The sequence below is a fragment of the Theropithecus gelada genome, chromosome 17 (assembly GCF_003255815.1).
Source record: "Theropithecus gelada isolate Dixy chromosome 17, Tgel_1.0, whole genome shotgun sequence".
Taxonomy (NCBI): domain Eukaryota; kingdom Metazoa; phylum Chordata; class Mammalia; order Primates; family Cercopithecidae; genus Theropithecus; species Theropithecus gelada.
This window is the reverse complement of record NC_037685.1, coordinates 10,813,559-10,827,663: the sequence shown is the minus strand read 5'-3', so window position 1 is coordinate 10,827,663 and position 14,105 is coordinate 10,813,559. Positions and strand designations below refer to the sequence as shown.

The 14,105-nt window shown below is 35.9% G+C and overlaps 1 protein-coding gene across 3 annotated transcripts in view; it reads left to right on the top strand.

The window, feature by feature from the left end:
- The window catches only part of DACH1 (dachshund family transcription factor 1), a 410,550-nt gene that overhangs the window by 169,582 nt on the left and 226,863 nt on the right, over positions 1–14,105 (top strand). The gene's annotated exons all lie outside the window — the stretch shown is intronic.

Below are 14,105 nucleotides of genomic sequence, written 5' to 3'. Positions count from 1 at the left end.
TTAAGATAAACACACAGTGAGGTGGGAGAAGGGAACTATTACGTGGACCCAGTGCACTTTGCATAGTGGTTAGGGAAGGTGAGACATGGGGATGTTTGACTGAAGAGCGTTCTAAGCAGCCGCAACAGCAAGTGCAAAGGTGTGGAGACAGGAACATTCAATTCTTTTTAGAGATAATACATATATTTTGAAATAGTAAATATATTCAGAGTTGTGGAATAGAAATGCAGTCTTAAAAGTGAATTTCAATTCAGGCGCGGTGGTTCATGCCTGTAATCCCAGCACTTTGGGAGGCTGAGGTGGGCGGATCACCTGTGGTGAGGAGTTCGAGATCAGTCTCACCAACATGATAAATCCCCGTCTCTACTGAAAACACAAAATTAGTCAGGCGTGGTGGTGCATGCCTGTAATCCCAGCTACTTGGGAGGCTGAGGCAGGAGAATCATTTGAACCTGGGAGACGGAGGTTGCAGTAGGCCAAGATTGTGCCATTGCACTCCAGCCTAGGCAACATGAGTGAAAATCTGTCTCCAAAAAAAAAAGTGAATTTCAAAAATTATCTAGATATGGCTATTTACTTCTGATGTAAATTACTTAAGACTGAAACATTTTTTATGACTGGCATGGCAATTTAGCATGGACTTTTGCACAGGCAGGTCTGGGCCTATTTCTTTAACAGTCTGTGATTTATTCAAGTTACTTATTCTCTTATCAGGAGCCATTCCATTAATCTCTAAAATGGGCATAATTATGATAGTTATATCATAGAGTTATGGTGGAGATTAAATTATATAATGTGCATCAAAGTGTTCAGCATAGTGTTAATTACATAGTGAATTCGGTTGTTATTAGATCTCATGATTTCTTAAAATAATTTCAACATCCACTTTAGATTTGGAGGTATATGTGCAGGTCTGTCACATAGGAATACTGGGTGATGCTGAGTTTTGGGGTGAAGATGACACTGTCACCCAGGCAGTGAGCATAGCACCCAATCGGCATCCCTTAGGCCTTACACCCCTCCCTAGATCTCATTGTATTTCATTCCTATCTTGATAATTAAAGCTAAATTAATTTTCATGCTAACCTTATTAAAACCTATTAAATTATGAGCACTATACTTCACATACTATCACCTCCTAACTATGAGTGTCATAGTAGATCACACATTGCCCATCTGTGAAGGCCCTATTTTAGACACTTAATATTTGCTTTGCCTTTTACAATATGATCTATAGTTACCAAACTCACCCCTTTTGGTTGAATTAGTCAAGGCTACTGAACACACACAATTTGCTGCCCTCTGTACTGGACATTGGAGGAGGGCTTTAGAAGAAACAGGCCTTGGTCATTATCTCAAAGGACTTGCAATATAGCTGGGACTAGCATAAGAAACATACTGAATTTACCAAAATGGCCTCACTGATTCTGTGCAGGTGGAGCATTTGTTGAGGCCTGGACACACTCATCATTTCTGTGAACTCCCCATTTTTCTGCCTTGGAGCCCTTGACCATGTCATTTGAAGATCTTCAACGTATTCTTCTCACTTTCTCTCTGTTAGTTAAAATAATACTCATGCGTGAAGACTCATCTTAATGCCTTTTTTGTCTTTAGGTTTTCTGACAGTTTATTCTCTTTTTCCTTTCTCTTTCTAAAGTCACTTAAAGCTTAGTGTCATAGCTATGTATTCTAACAATAAGAAGCCCGCCTTTGGAGAGAGGGTTGCATTTTGCTGCCTTGTTTCTGCCGTGGTATCTAGGATTGGCCTTTGCATGCTGGGGTCACCTAACACATGTCTGTGCACTGATAATGTTGGGAAGAGAAGACGCATTTGAGGGGAATCATCAGATCTAAGGTCCTGGACTGTAAGGGAAGTCAGACTGAAGCCGTGTTTTAAATATTAGAAAGTCCTCTAACAAACAATGAAATTAAAGATTGACTGAAATATGGAATTCTGTCTTCTGTTTTAAGAAATCAAAATGTCATAGCTGTTGTCTTTCCTAGACTTCTCTCTAATGTAATGTTAGGTACATGTTTACTCAAGAAACAATTTTTCTTCCATTTGAAATAGTAAGAAAACTTACACTTTTATTCTTCATAATTCTATGCTTCAATGTATCTTTGCCTCAGTTTCCATACTTATAAAATGGAAATAATATTTTCATCCCAGAAGTTTTTTGAATTAAATGAAATAATATACATAAAGTGCTCAAAAGAATTCTGGTGCATACACTATGTCATTTCTAAATGTAAACTATTATGCTTTAGTCAGTTTAAACAACACTTTTAAGGCAATATGTTTTTAGTATTTTAAAATATGATTCAGCTATAAATAAATAAGGGAATATAGGAATTAGGATAATGATTAGGATTTTAAAAGCAACCTCAGCCTAGTATTCCAGGAGGAAAAAATTCCATGATAAAACAGTGTCTATTCAAGCTTGAAAGGACAAATGCCAATGACTTTTCCAACTCTGTGGTTCCGGTAGTTTATATCTTAATTTCTTATAACATCTAGTATTACGATTAAAAGGTCATTTATTAAAGAAAATGCTTCATCAAGAATTAAATAAAATTCAATTAATGTAAATCATATTAACAGCAATGTTTTGTGCATAGGTATCATCTATGTCAGGTAACAAATTAAGCATGTTATTAAATCTCTGCAGGCTGGAAACAGGCTTTGTCTGTCTTAACATCATCCTTTCATTAGTTCATAGACCTAGAATCCTCACAGGGGCATCAGAAGTTGTCAGGAGGTCTCTGAATTCTGGAGTTGGTGTCTGAATTTGTGCTTCAAGATTACGTTTCTTGGCAGCTCCCCGTGCATTACACAGTGGAGGGGAATGGCGGGTGTGTGTGTGTGTGTGTGTGTGTGTGTGTGTGTGTGTTTATAGGTTTCCCATACAAATTAGTTGTGTACATTTTCTCCAGAGGTGGCATACAAATAACTTGTCAGTGGAGGGTGAAAACATGCATTTTAGGTTGCGTCAACCTTCTTGCCTCTGCATTCGTAAGTGGGAAGACAAGATTGTCTGAGTTCTGATTTAACAGATTTTTTAACCCTCATTTGAGACTACATCTCTAAGGAGCAATCATTTAATACAAACATAACTATTTTTCTACTTTTGCGATTTATCTGTGAAGATACTTATACAGTAATCCACTTTATCCATGGGGGATATGTTTCAAGACCTCCCATGGATGCTTGAAAACGTGATAGTACCTAACCTTATATATGCTGTATTTTTTTCTATACACCCATGCCTACCTAGGCTAAAGTTTACTTTATAAAGTAGACGTAATAAGAGATGAACAACAACAGTAAAATAGAACAAGTATAACCATACACTGTAACAAAAGTTATATGAATGTGACCTCTCTTTCTCTCATTCAGAGTATCTTCTTGTACCATGCTTATTTTCATACAGCAGTTGACCATGGTAACTGAACTTGAAAAGCAAAACCACGGATCAGAGGGTACTATCATACCAGATTGTTGCATGTACGTGTGTGTATGTGTGTGTATATGTGTATGTGTGTGTGTGTGTGTAGACTTAGTTACTTTACCAGTAATTTATGGCTATGGCTGCTTTATTATATAAAGATTTATGCACACTTGCTACAGGTTTTTCCTTCTTATTGCTGGTTTGCTATAATTTCTTTACAAAATTTTTCCTTCTTATATCAAAAATATGGCAATAATTTTGATTAAGATTAAGATAATAAGTGATTACAGAAAAATGAAATAAAACTCAATTGAGTAATGAATTTCCATCTTATGAATACAAATCCCTCTTACAATAAAGTATTGAAAGGGAGATGGATTCATTTGTTGTTAGATTCAGATTTTTCTATATAGTTGATTATATAACACCAAATTGTGTTCCATTTAAATTCTTCTTCAATGAGACTTCACAAGAAAATACATTTAAAATAGGTGAATGGGCCAGGTGCGGTGGCTCATGCCTGAGGTAGGCTGATCACGAGGTCAGGAGTTTGAGACCAGCCTGGCCAATATGGCAAAACCCCGTCTCTACTGAAAATACAAAATTTAGCCAGGCATGGTGGTGCGCACCTGTAGTCCCAGCTACTTGGGAGACTGAGGCAGAATCGCTTGAAGAATCGCTTGAACCTGGGAGCGGAGGTTGCAGTTAGCCAAGATTGCACCACTGCACTTCAGCCTGGGTGACACAGCAAGACTCCATCAAAAAAAAGGAAAGGAAAGGAAAGGAAAGGAAAGGAAAGGAAAGGAAAGGAAAGGAAAGGAAAGGAAAGGAAAGGAAAGGAAAGGAAAGGAAGAAGGAAGGAAGGAAAGAAAAGAGAGAGAAAATAGGCGAATAAATCATGATGTCCTAAAGATATTTGACCAAAAATCAGCGCCTACCATCATATATGTAACACATTTCTCAAAGTCAGAAATATGCAGACAGGATAAACAAAGAAGATCTGACCGATAAAACTATTAGAGAATAATTATGTGCTGGACTGTGTGAGACTAACCATGCTAAGGACAGGGACATGAAAAATGTTTCAAGTTAGATGACTACCTGCTTTGTAAACCTTTCCCTTTGACCCAATTAAGCACCAAACATTGCTGTTAATATGATTTACATTAATTGAATTTTATTTAATACTTTATGAAGTGTTTTCTTTAATAAATGACATTTTAATACTAATATTAGATGTTATAAGTACTCAGGTTTGAGTACTTCAGGCTTTATTACAGAAGTGTATGCATGTGTGTGTGTGCGTGTGTGTGTAATGGGGGGATATACCTCTATGACTGTTTCTTTACTTAGCACCCCCTCCTCTGCTTCAGTTGACAAACTCCTGCTTGCTCATACCTCATCTTTCCTGAAGCACCCCCATGACTTTGTCCCAACAACCATGCTCTCCAACTTTTACTACAGTATTTAACATGGTTTAGTGTAATTCTCTATGTATCGATGTATTTCCCAAAATAGACCATGAGCTACTTGAGGGAAGAAATAGTATTTTATTGATATTTCCACCACGGCACATGGACATGTCCAATTAATGTTTGTTGACTACATTAACATGCAAATCTGCTACAGTGGCTGTATTACACAGGGCTCAGGGCTTGGCATCTGAAGCCAGATTGCCGTGGTTCACAACCTGACTCCATTACTTTTAACATGTGTGATATTAGGTAAGTCATTTTACTTTTACTTTCTGGTGTCTCAATGTCTCATCAAAAAAATAAGGATAATAATAGTACTTATCTCAAAAGTTTGTCACAATTATTAAAAGACTTAGATCACATAGTGAATTTAGCACAATCCCTGGCAGTAGATAATATAATTGCAATTATTTCATTATTTTATCTCCTATTCAAAAATAAAACAAAAACATTTGAAACAGAGGTCTTTAGAGTGTTGGAAATAGCATCTCCTACAAAGGAAAGTTGGATATTATTTTGAGATAGGAGCAATGGGTTCATATTGGTACCAAATTAACGATAACCTGCCGAAACAGAATGATGGTCGAATATTTCCACTGCACGTTTATAAACAGGTTCTTGGCATGTACCATTGAAATAAAAGAGTGAATGCATTGCTTTTGGTTCAAACAAAATATAGCCAATAGTAACTGCTGTGAATATCTTGTCATTTGAAATGTAAATAGAAAAATTACAAAAGGAAAACATTTTTATTTGTGATGATGGAGTTCATAGTTGGTGTAAAAGATTGGTTTAGATATTACGTGGGGTCTCGTTTAGTCATCCAGGCTGGAGTGCAGTGGTTTCATCACAACTCTGTGCCACCTCAAATTCCTGGGCTCAAGGGATTCTCTTGCCTCAGTCTCCTGAGTAGCTGCGACTACAGGCATGCACCACCATGCCCAGCTAATTTTAAAATTTTTTGTAGAAACAGGATCTTGCCATCTTGTCCAGGCTGGTATTGAACTCCTGGGCTCAAGCAATCCTCCTGCCTTGGCTTCCCAAAGTGCTGGGATTATAGGCGTGAGCCACCACACCTGGACTTGGAATATGTTTTAATATTAAATTTAAATTTTATAGAATATTGTTATGAGGTATGACAGGAGCTTTGAGAAAGAATCCAATATAGTATTAACGTTTTCCCAAACTTTAAGAAGGTCACTTATAATGGTTTCTAATTATTTCAGAATTTGTTCTTTAGGGGATTCTAGTAAGCTTTTGCACATAATTGTAAAAGAGAGGTGTTGTGGGTAGAATCATCTGTGGCCTGGAAGACTTATGGGAAGAAAGAAAAACTGTAAGGTGATTAAAAGGTTAAACATATTTAGCTTTCTAGACGAACATGCCACTGAATGAAACTTGCAAATGGTATGAACTTTGGGAGAATTCATATATGTAGATGTATAATGTATATTATAGAAAGGTAAAAATAAATAGTATTAAATTGTATGTCTCTTTAAAACTTTAAGTTGCATTGAACAGCTTTTCAGTCTCACAAAATATTCCTCGGTATTTTGGTGGGTGTGGGAAAGTAATCTATTTGATGCATTTACTTATCAAGTGGTAAGTGACTTGATTCACTTTATAAAGAGACATTTACCATTGATGTAAAGAATTCCAGTTGAGGCAAGAATATATCCATCTCCCTGATCTGATGAAGGTTAAGCTCCGAAAATATATTCATTAAGTTAAAATATCTTAAACTAAGTTTAATATAATAATATATTCTAAGATTAGTATAACCAATATACACAATGGATTTTAAATATCTTCTTAACTTAGACCTTATGTATATTCTTAAAAAGGAGAAGAGGGCTTAGAAGCTTTAGGGGCGAGAGTGAGATTATCCCAACTACCTATGACAGGAACTCTCTTTAGTATTTTAGGCTGTCATTAATTGTTAACACTTAATACACAAATGCTTAAGAGTGGCTTAGTTACATTCCAATATGTTTTAATTCTTTCTTTGGGGTAATTCCTTATTCAGTATGTAGCAGCTCCAACTGAGCTGGAGACGTCAGATATTTTGTCTTTGGCCTTTTAAACAGGTTTTATATTAAATAAATGTCTTGTACTGTTTTAGTTGTATACAGTGTGACTTTTGAGGTCAGAGGCCACAATAATTTATCCTCACCAGAGTAGCTAATTTTAACTTCTGTTTATTTTTTGTTAATGATGCTTTTAGTTTACTGATGTTAATTTTTTTTTGGTAATGATGAGCTCTTGCATTTCTTCTGCTAGAGAGTAAAAATGTTTCAAGTTAGATGACCGCCTGCTTTGTAACCCTTTCCCTTTGACCCAATTATTTCTTACATTGCTCAGTATTCAACTTTAACTACAGAATTTGATCAAATATGTATGCAGTAATATTAATAGATAATGGTAACCAAAATGTTCAGGACATATTGGTGGGAGGTAAGGGTAAAGCCCCCAATTCTGGCATCTCGTGGAATATGTGAATTGCTGTTTTCCTAATTTTTGGAGAATAATTCTCATGTGTCCTGTGACATATACAACATGGTTTGATACTGTTGAGAGATGAGGAATTTTCATAATTCGAATGTAAATCATACCATTGAGTATATCACATTCATTTAGAGCACAAGTCTTTAAACAAACACACAAACTCCCTAGAAATGGCAGGTTTCATGGTGAACTAAGTTTAATAAATGCCTATGTTACCCCATTCTTGGAGATTTGTAATGCATATTAACATAGTAAAAACTCTGAGCACTTGCCCCAATAAACAAAAATATTAAAAACTTCAGGAATCTGTCAATTTCTTCTACAAAACATATGTACGCTTAGTAGTTTAATTGGATCACAGAACCTTTTAATTAAAATATACTTTAATTTGTTTCCCCACAGAACATTTGTATTTTGCATATTTGCATATGTATTTGTTCAGTTGCTGTACTGAATTACCTGCCATGCAAATAGTTGAGAGGGTGCTTTTGTGCCTGTGAGCCAATAAGCTGAAAGTGCTCTCCAGGTGTCCACTGGTGGTATTTGTAAGCAGGGTGCCCTATGGACCTCTGTATTTAGGTGAGTGTGGGAAAGTAATCTGTTTGATGCATTAGTTCATAGTCTGTTTGTACTGAGAAGTGCACATGACTGAGACACACACCTACACAGAGAACACTAAAAGTCCAAACAAATGTGGAGCGTGAGAATGAAAACGTGTTCACATTAGTCACCATTTTAAAAAGTGTATCCCTCAAAGTTTTACCAGCAATAGGAAAAAAAATTGCATTAGAAGGGAAAATAATGTTAATCATATAGATTCTGGATTATTTGGATTGTTGCCGCTCAGGAAACTGAAAAAAGAAAAAGTTCAACTAACAAGTTAACAACATCTTTCTAAGGGACAGCTATGCATTGATAAACCGAGGATTCCAAACTGTCGCTTCTTTTGGTGAAATGTTGATATACATACATTAATCTTAGAAAGTCCTTTATATCCTTTTGTGTTGATGAGTCTATTTCCTGAGGTTTATTTAACTAGATGATGTCGAAGATTATTTGTACTTTTCATATTTTATAGTTTTCACAGAGACAACATTTTTGTTTATAATCATCTGCTTTTTAGCAGATATTTTAGAACTCAAATGGAAGGGAAAGATTAAAAGGACAATTCTATGTGGTTAATGACATGAGATACAGGCAAACTTTGAGCACTAATAAAGTTTAGTCAGCGTCATGATTTGTACACAATGAAGTCTCTGAAAAATATGATTCAAGTTGTTGAAGTCAAATTAGTTTTAAAAGTTTGTTTTATGTTGGGGTGCGGTGGCTCACACCTGTAATTCCAGTGCTTTGGCAGGCTGAAGCGGGTGGATAGCTTGAGCCCAAGAGTTCGAGACCAGCCTGGGCAATATGGTGAAATTCGCGCTTTACAAAAGGTACAAAAATTAGCTGGGCAAAGTGCTGTGTGCCTGTAGTCTCAGCTACTCAGGAGGCTGAGCAGGGAGGATCACCTGAGCCTAAGAAGGTCAAAGATGCAGTGAGCTGTGTTTACACCATGGCACTCCAACCTGAGCAACAGAGTGAGACCTCGTGTTAAAAAAAAACAACAACAAAAAACTGTGTTTTTATATCTTAAACATAATGTACGTTTATGACAGAGAAACTAAAATCTTCAAATGTAAAAAAAAAAGTAACTCTCCATTCAGAAATTCAGAGATAAATATTCAATATTTTAGCATATTTCCTTTCAGTCTTTTTTTCTGTGTATTTATTGCTTCCTTTACTTGATTTCTCTGTCTCTTGTGCTCTGATATGTCCATATCTACAGGTTTGTATCTTGCTTTTTCATGTTACTTAGAACGTAAGCATTCCCCTGTGTTATCACACACTTATAAACACGGTTCTTCATGATTCCATAATGTTCAAGTGGGTATGCAAATCATTAAGCAAATTGTAACTTTCCCATCAGAAATAAATTATTAACATGTATATATATATAAAATGTATATTATACACATACATACATATATACAGTTTGCAAACCTCTTGTTTTTGTAGAAGCACTTTACTAGAAAAAAATACGGAGAATATAAACACAGAGTTGGAGCTTTCCTTGGGTAAATAGATTGGAGAGGGCAAATGAACTCTTGTAGATTAGCAGAGCAAGTTGCTTTCTCTAGTAAATGCTTGTTTGTGTCCAAAGATTAATCTCAGTGCTCATTTGCTGCCATGTATCCCTCTACTGCACTTACCCCACAGACTATCTAATGTTATCGTCCTTCTCATAGAAGGGCTTATGTCTTTATTATTGAAACCCTAATGTCTAGCCCTGTGCTTGTATACAGTAGCTCTTTTCTCTTGGGAAATGAATGAATGAATGAATGAATGGTTGAATGGAACTTTTCTTTCTTTTCTCCAGGCAGGTAGGATTTGGACTTAAAATTTCTGCTGGGCAGCTGTCTTCATATTTTCCAATGTGTAGACACCACAGGTGTTTTTTTTTTTTCTTCTTTTTTTCTTTTTTATTTTCTGAATTTTATTCGTTTCTCTGCCCCAACTCTTAGAAAGAGAATTGAGCTTAATTTCTCCAAAACTACTGAAGAGATTAACAAAATATGATGTCCACAGAGAATATTGGGTATTGAAAATTATATAATGTACTCTAACATCTCTCGCTCTTTTGATGCCCTAAGCTTCTTATTAATTACTATCACTTTTGTTAAGTTCAATTTTGACTTCACTTTAAATAAAAACAATAAGTGGACCTGGAAAATTTAGTAAACATTGTACAGTTGTAGGAGAGAGACTGAAATTAGCATGAGATTGATTTAGTGTTAAAAACTAAGGAAAGAAGACCCCCCCACCCGGCGATCTGTCTGTGTGTGGTGGGGTGGGAATGGGAGTGGGTGGGCAAGCTTTTTATTTAGAACTGCAGGAGAAAGTGCGCTTGGGTGAGTTCCCTAGTGTTTAGGATATTAAATGTGGATGTGGACGTCTCTAAGCTATTGCTTTCCTCTTTTAATGCAGATGTTTGAAAATACTAAAGACTGTACTACAGCTAATGCATGAAGCTGGCCAAAACAATTACCAAAATCGTAAATTGTGATTTTATTCAAGCTATTAAGTGTAATTATTTAAGTGAGGTCTTCCGTTTGATTAGAGCTAGGAGAGTTCAGCTTGCTCTAATCCTCTGGGATAGAAATGGGTCACTGTTGTAGAAAATGATGGGTTGATAGTGGCTACATTGAGGCAATTGAACGTTCCAAAAGAAAATGCTTTTTTCATTGTTTCGCTTCCTCTTTTCAGTTAAGTTTTTGTTTTTCTAAGTATTTTCTTTTTAAGAATAACTAATTTCTAACAAAGCATACAAAACGCTTCTTAAAGAAATCCTGATTTCATAAAAATTTCTGGTAAGTTAGGTAGCTTGGTCAAATCTACAGCTTCTAGTAAATTGGTAGAACCAGTATCATAGCTGGATCAATCCAGGCCATAAAATCTGTGATTTTGGCCAGAGTATTACTCATGTTCTCTGGGACGTTCCCTAAAATGCCTTTGAAAGAAATTTAAATATTCAATTATTTCACAGTTATCTTCCCATTCAAATACCTTGGGAGTTAGTGAACAGGATTCTAGTAAGGATAAAATATCAAGCCTGTCAATAAGGGGACCTAACTGTAGGTCATGAAGGGATAGAGGAAAGTCTTGTTAATAAATAAATTTTCCAACTTCTCCTCAGCCGAGAAGTTGGGAATAACTCCAAGGAGAGGTTCATAGTTGTTGTCCTGTTCTTAGGCAAAAGAGTAAGTGATTTACTTGTCCTTACAAGTATTTTCTTCCAGTCCCTTTCATTCTTTGCAAAGGTATCCCAAGACCTTGCTCTCACCTAATTGAAAGTAATCCCCAGTAGGGTGTTAGCTGATGGCTTTAGGGTGTTACCAGCACCAAGAGTATTTGCATTTTAATGAAAGATTTTAAAAGAACTTAAAGCTTAAAGACTGAAAGCAATAAATCTCTATTGGTGGAATTTGAGGCAATGTGATAGATTGGGCAGGAGATATCTGTGGTGAAAGGAGCCCACCGGGTCTATTCTAATCACAGCGTGAATTAAAGTGTTCCTACTTAGTAGCCTCACTTCACTTTTAGAGTGAGGGCTGTGGGGACAATTCCTGTGGCCAGAATAATAAAGTACTCCTAAGTAGTTTGATTTTCTTTAAAAGCAAAACAAGTTAAAGGGCTATACATTTCCCATCTTTTAACTTCCTTTTCCTTTCCCACTTTTTCTGTAGCATCTTGCCTGAGATCTCCCAAAATCTCTATTCTATTTTCTCTGGACTTGAGACGTACATTTAGCATTATGTTTCGACTTAGAGTTTCAGATGCTTTTTGTGTCTTACTTTTCGTTTCTTGGAAACTTTGTGACCCTGGAATTGATAAGGTAGTATACTTGAGGAATTTGGGAGAAATGGCTTTACAAATAGAGTTATTATTATTATTTTTATTATTTTACTACATAGAGTGAACCAGACACTGAGTTACATTTTAAGGACACACAGACATATTTTGTGCAATTTCTGTCAAGTAGCCTTGGGAGATAAGCAAATAATCCGAATAGGAGACCAGAGCCACTCAGGAAACTGTTAAGAAACTGAGTAGGGTCAAATATAAGCTATGAATGTAGGAATAAAATGTTGAAATTGAAAAAGTCAGCAGGGATCAAGTATTGAAATGGTTTTGGTGCCATGTCAAGAATTGTGAATCCAGTAGGGAACCATTGATATCTTTAAGCAAATGGAAGGCAAGGTCAAATTTGCATTTTATAAAAATCCTCCTGGAATTAGCATGGAGAGTTGTTTAGACTCTGGACTCTAGATTCTGGAGTGGGACAAAATTGAATATGTGTCTTGGAAGGTTTGGAAAGCTGTAACCATGTATCAAGAATGAGGGATTGATCTGAAAGGTAGGAGTGGGGACATAGAAGAGAAAATAGATTAGAAAGATATCCTCAGAAAGGTAATATTTGAGTATACAAAAGACACAAGTGACTCCTCGATTTTTGGCTTAGTCAGTTAGATTCCATTTTGCTGAACCAGGGAAAAGCAAAATAGGTTTTAATGGGATAGATGCTGAGTTCAGATTTAGACAAGCTGAGTCTTAGATTATTATGGAACATCCAAGCAGAGATTTCCAGCACATAAGCATTAAACTGTCTGAATCCCAGGAGAAAGATATGGTCTGTAGATATATTTAGCCCTTAGCCCTTAGCATCTAAGTGATGCTAATAAAAGAGATCACTCAAGGAAAATGGATACTATCAGAGGGCTGTTGATTGACCACAGACAAGTAACAAGAGTTAAAAAGCAAACTGAGAATGAGGAGTAATCATGAGAAAGTAATAATAAGAGGAAGTAGCTTGATAGATACTTCAGGAACAATAAGCAGGACAATATCCCTATTGGTTAACAAAACAGAAAGACAAGCAAGCAGTCTTGCTGTTTTTCCAACATCCTCCAGGATCTAGCCCTAGGCAATAACTCTGACAGTCTCAATCACTGCTCCTCTTCCTATTTGACTTGTTTCACCTCATTTGAAACAATCCTGTATAACCATACATTTTTCATGCTTTCATTTCTTTCTCACATTCTCACTGGAGTGTAATTTTCTTCTATTCTTTTCTTCTCCATGCTTAACTCTCCTTCAGAATTCTCTTCTAATGTTCTTGCTGCCTTCTTCCTTCCCATGACATGGTAGTATCACCATCCATCCTAACCTCCAATTAGTATTCGAATTGCAACTTTCTTATGTGATTTAGCACATTACAATTTGCATCATAGTTGTTTATGCACCAGATTCTTTCCTTTTGGCAAGAATGCAAACTTCTGAAGTCTAAGAACCCATTCTCCTAAATTAGCTTCCATAGTGCACCTCTTTGAAAACAGCACGCACTTAATAATTATTTGCTCAATGACCACATACATTACCTACCTAAATTAAATAGATAAAGTCTTTGAATCTTCTGATAAATCTAGGGATCTCAGCAAAGGCAAAACATGAAAATGCTTATTTATGAGGCTATATCTGTTAGTTTTGAAATATCTAGGCACATTTTGGCCAAATACATGATGGGAGAGCATTTCATAAAAGCACATTTATGATACAGAGGCAAAAAGTGAAAACACGATGCTAAAACTTTCTTTTAAAAAATTGTAAGATTATGTACAATGGTTGTTTTCCATTAATGATTGCAAATAGATGTCTCTACCTCTGCTTTTATAACTGTAATAATTAATCTTGTGTAATGGGCATGTAAAGCACAGTATTGCTAAAACACAAAGTATTTTTATTTATCCTAAAGGTAGGTATGAGATGCTACACTGGCAGTTCCTTAATGATATCCTACAAATAATCCTAAGCCTTTGAAGTACATTTTAGTATATTAAAAGTAAGGGAACTTAGTGGGGGATGTTCACTTAAATAGAATAAGGGTTAAATGATAACTTGACTTATCTTTTAAATGACAAAAAATAAAGAAATTGCAAGACCTTTTCACACATTAGATATGTATTGTCATTTATCATCTAGATATCAGGCTAGCAGTGCGAAGTAATAAAACATATCATCGAAAAATGTGCTATAGGTCTGAATCACTCTTTCATTCCACCTCCCAGCTAACTGTAGT